The following is a 5,383-nucleotide window of genomic DNA, read 5'->3' as shown; positions in this document are numbered from 1 at the left end:
CATACTGCCTTGTGGCACTTCCACTGGTTATGACTAGCATAAGCATATACCAAAAATACCCATACCGTGTTAAGAAGAAGCAAGTGTGAATCTTGAACATGCCATCAAAGGTTATTTGCCAACATTTGGCAAAATGGACAATTGGTTTTACTTATCTAACAGGAAAAGAGAGTTGACCGTTACCATTTGAGGAGTTCAACTCTACCTCAGAACTGGGGCATTGAGTAAAGTTTGTTGCTTTACTAGTAGATATAGCTGCATTTGATACCTTCAGCATGAAATCTTTAGCTAGATACGCCTTGTATATGTGCAAATGGCCTTTCAGTGGTGCTTTGTTTACCAGCTAATTGTTTGAAGTCACGAGTTGAGGTTTAGTTTGAGCTCGAATTCGGGTGTAAAAAGAAATTCGCCTTTCTATCATATTGTATTCTCATATTATATTATTCTTCTTTATGTTCCTTTTTCTTTTCTGCATATTATATTTGCTGTGTTGGATAAGAGATGGGGAGTTTAAAGACCTAATGAGTAAAAAAGCTGTGTGGAATAGTTATCACAGCCAACTTCCTTAGTCTCAAACTCCGACTCCCCCGCCATCTTATTTATTCTGGAAGCTGAATTTGGTAGGAGGAATAGTAGTTTAATCTTGCTAATATTTACATTTTATCTCGTCTGAAATAATATATATATAAGTTCTCATGTGTAAGTTTAGCTGGTGTTAGTTATGTAAACTTATATATCCTATATCAAATGTTGTATTAACAATAGAGATTTTATACCCAAAACCAAATGTTACAAGGAATAATGCAAAATGTTATGTCGGAATAGTTATCCTTGTGTATTACTGTAGCAACCCCTTTGGGAGGCTACTACTTAAGAAACAAATCAAATTCCCTACTTACAAAATATTAAAAGAGATATTAATTAAAAATATTCAAAATAATTTAGTAGTGAAAATAGGCCCATGCAAAAAGGTTCAAAGTTCAATATATTTTTTTCTGAAAATACACCGTAATTTTTTTTTAAATGAAAATACAATGTCAAAATGTTAACATAATGTGATATAACCTTTTTTTGAATAATCAACACATTTAAAGCAACTTCCTAACAAATTTATACTTTCATTCAACATCACTGCAAGTTTGTATTATCCAAAAATTTTAAACTATCGGGTATATAAAAAGGAAACTAGTTTTCTCTTTTGTACATATTTACAAGACAAAGTGTAAATTCAGCATATGACAAGACTTGAGTTATTGACACACACACTAAAAACAGCAAAATAAGTTTCCAAATTTAAGTTACAAGATTTTTGGTCTTAAAATCCAACAAGCCTCCAAATAACGTACATAATGTGACATATATATATTAATGTATATATCAGTATATCATGTATATCAGGTACACGTCCCGAAACTATGCAAAACCAAGGTGCATATGCAAATGTGATCTCCAAGTTCTCCAAAAAGACTACTTCATCATGGCCATCTTCAGATTTCATCCCAAACAATACCTACGATAGAAAATAACTATCGCTAAGCATAAAGCTTAGTGGTGTATAAACTTTAGGCTTGGAGTCATTAAATTCTCCAATTCCCCTCCTCAGTCGTAGTTAGCTCAATTTAACATAATTTAAAATAAGTGAACAAATATATCAAACATATCAATATCAAACCTTGAAGTGCTTCCCAATTTAAATAACAATGTTCAAGAGTCTAGAAAGTGTATACTATCAATCTAAGAGAGTATACCAAATATCCATTTTTTTTTCCGCCCAATATGTACGTCATGCCATCACACTAAGCATAATCATATATCAAGATGGACCGAAGCCCCAAATCAAGTAGGGTCAAAACCCAATATACAAGAGAATCAAGAACCATATTAAAGATGGCTTCCTAGTTCGTACTAGATACGGACAAGTTCCATAATTCAAGACGAACTACAAATCCAAAGTCAAGATGGCAAAAGATTCGAATCAAGAGGCATGCCAAAATGAGTGACAAAGTCACTGCCACAAGAAGGACAAAGTCCCAACAAGAATGCAAAATGATCAAACAATCCGCACAAATGGGCGATTTAGCAAATATCTTACAATACTTGATATAATACGAATATAACAATATAAATTGAAGACAAGAAAAATAAAATATCCAGTTATTTCCAAAATATTCCAGCTGCAAAAAGAGTACAAGTTTATACACAAACCTCGGTGTTTTACCACAACACAATTCAATCACAACTTGGGGATGTTCGAATCGTCTACGCCGTAAACAACCCAAATCTGTCCACTTCCTCAAATACTTCCCCTTTGATTTCTCAAGGATTTATATACCTTAAATACATAATCGAATATCTACATAAGTTCAGTGATTTAACAAGTCAAACTAAACATGATATTGGTGAAAATTACCCGAAAACGTTTGAACAAAAATTCTGGACAGATTCACTGTTCCGAGTTGTGACTCAGTTTTGAAGATCTATACGGACAAACTAGACTTTATAGTCTTCATAAAAGTTGTAGGTCTATGTCTTACCATTTCAGAACATCTTGAATCACCCCATATCAATTTTGTACAGAAAGTTATGCTAAAATTACTAACAGCAGTACAGGGAATATTTCAAAAACTGAAAATCTGGGCAGTACCTGCCCTGTACTTCATGATCATTTTTCAGATACATCCCAACAAAACTAGATTTTGGTTCCTTCATAAGAGTTGTAGAGTTATGAAATACCTTTCCAGAAAGTCCTAGATCACTTAAATCGGAGCTCTGTACGAAAAGATATGTATAAAATACTAGTATATATCTAGTATAAAAATGAGTTTAGAAACTTACCAAGAGGAACAACTTGATCTTCACCCAAAAACGAAAATTGCTTGTTGATTTAGTAGTAAATCCCTAATTTTTCAAGAAAAATTCAGTGCTATGGAGGAGAGAGAGAGAGATATAGAGAGATAGGAAGATGGTCTTCCTTTTTTCCTTGAAGAATAAACCAAAACAAATGGGGATTTTTTTATTTTTGGATAGATATGAAATAAAATGTTCCCCAACTACTAAATAATCTTAGATAAATACAAAATGTTGGAAATCCAAAAACTTAGTTATATACTATATTTAATAACAACTAGTCAAACTAATATTAAGTGTTACATATAGCAACACCATGGGACTTCATTGCCAATATTAACACAACCTAAAGTAAGAAATTTTTCATATATTAACCATTTCACATTTAGGAAGTGCAACGTAAAATATTTCCTCGTTATAAAAATGCTCAATCAAGAATGCAAATATTATAAAAAAAAATTTGGGGTGTTACAATTACTCCCCCGTCTTATATTATCTGTCATGATTCTCTTGTACACGCCTCTTAAGAAAAATTTATTAGGATGAAACTTTGACTATTTTACCCTTATTCATGTCTTAATATTTAATCTTTTTTCATTGAATATTTTCTCAATTTATGTATCATCTCTATTATTATTGATTGTATTTTTGTAAAATATGATAAAGTATTTAAGAAAACAAGGTTGACTTATTGGTATTTGAACAAAGTTATCCATAATTGGGGTGTTTGTAGTCTTTAACGATAAATTAATATGGGTAAAAAGTATCTATTGGAAACAACCTCTCCACCTTCACAAAGGTAGGGGTAAGTTTTGCGTACACACTATCCAGCTCCAAACCCCATGCCGCGAGATAATATTGAGTATGTTGTTGTTGGTAAAAAGGAAAAAAAATTAATTTTGTCTTGTACTTCTAAAATGACAAATAATTTGAGATAACCATTTTTGGTAACCACAATTAATAATATAAGACGGAGAGAGTATGAGATTGACAATAATGGAAACCTGGGGCATGTTGAAAATGGAGAAATGCGGGGCACAATGGCACAACGAAAAAATATAATCATTAATAGAAAAAATGACTTCTTTCATTATGTATATGGTCGAGATCGAATGTCTTCGATCTAGATATTTGAGAGGTCGTCCGAAATTCGAGTCCGGGTAAGACCAAGTTCGAGCTCGAGGGACCAGACCCGAGTTCGAAGGCGAAGCATGATGCATACCGAGGTCGGGTGTGCTCGACCTCGAAATAGTACCGTTATGGATTTGTACCAGAACAAGTTAGATTTCTGCCACGTCCCCAAAGTCATGGCGCAAATCCCGGAATATGATTGTACGATTCCGTACTAGGCGGTTAGACAGTTGTACCAAGAATATTCCTTACTGTAAATAGGAATATTCCTTATTTAGGGCTCCCCTATTATATAAAGGGGACCCCAATCATTTGTAGGACATCTTATCGTCACCGAGAAAAGAATATACTTTCTACCTTTTTGCCTACTCTTCATCAGCATTGTCCTTTAGCTCCATTGTTCTTACTTTATTTTTATTACTTAATTGTTTTTGATGTCCTAAGCCACCTCGAGATCACTGCTGCTAAGTAACATTGGTTTGATTCACCTCTATCTTTCATTTATACTTCATATTTCTTGATTATTAATTGGTATTGAACTAAATCACATATCTTTAAAACAACAACAACAAATCCAGTATAATCCCACATAGTGGGTCTGGGGAGGGTAGTGTGTACGCAGACCTTACCCCTACCCTGGGGTAGAGAGGTTGTTTCCAAATAGACCCTCGGCATCCTTCCCTCCAAGAACTTCCCACCTTGCTCTTGGGGAGACTCGAACTCACAATCTCTTGGTTGGAAGTGGGGGTTGCTTACCATCAGAGCAACTAATCACATATCTTTAAAACAACTAATCAAATTTAATTGTTACTCGTATTTTCGAGTTAAACACATTATTTGAGCAAAATCATTTTGCTTTGCGACTTGTCTCAACTCTTACTCTACAACCAAAAATTGTGATGTATCCACAAAATTGGGAAAACAGATAGGTTAGGTTCAGACATCAAGGGGAAAGGGTTCTTGTTCAAGAAGCAAGTTGCCTAGAAAAATTATCTCTTAAGTATACACCTAACGACGTGATTATTATATCTGAAAGTTAATAGTGTTGACTTTATTATGAGCAGTCCAAAATGAGAATATATCCTCAGTATATCCTCATTTTCAAGTTGAAATAAAATCTAATATTTACAGTTTAAATTTTTTATTATAATATCGATCTGTATATACAAGTTATAACTTATATCCTTTTCTGATGGAGTATACAATATGTGATAATGTGAATGTCTAGTTTTTGCATGGGAATGAACACAGGTACGTGGCAACTAGAGTCGTACAAAATCTTAGTTTAGATGTAGTAGTGGGTGAAAACCCAACACAGCAAGCAAATAAGTTGTTTAGCTGACAGTAACACAATGTTGAAATTCTTACTAAACAATTCTCTTCTAGTTACATCACTTCCTCTTTT

The 5,383-nt window shown here is 33.5% G+C and overlaps 1 long non-coding RNA gene across 1 annotated transcript; it reads right to left on the bottom strand.

Moving 5' to 3' along the window:
* Nucleotides 1–1,172: 1,172 nt before the first annotated feature.
* LOC109220873 lies at nt 1,173–3,014 on the bottom strand. Its single transcript, XR_002067162.1, has 3 exons — nt 2,836–3,014; nt 2,206–2,332; nt 1,173–1,510 (listed from the first exon to the last, which is right to left on the bottom strand). It is a non-coding gene; the product is annotated as an uncharacterized LOC109220873 (long non-coding RNA).
* Nucleotides 3,015–5,383: the final 2,369 nt, after the last annotated feature.

This window comes from Nicotiana attenuata, unplaced genomic scaffold (genome assembly GCF_001879085.1).
Source record: "Nicotiana attenuata strain UT unplaced genomic scaffold, NIATTr2, whole genome shotgun sequence".
NCBI classification, from domain to species: Eukaryota; Viridiplantae; Streptophyta; class Magnoliopsida; order Solanales; family Solanaceae; genus Nicotiana; species Nicotiana attenuata.
This window is presented reverse-complemented; position numbering and strand designations above follow the sequence as displayed.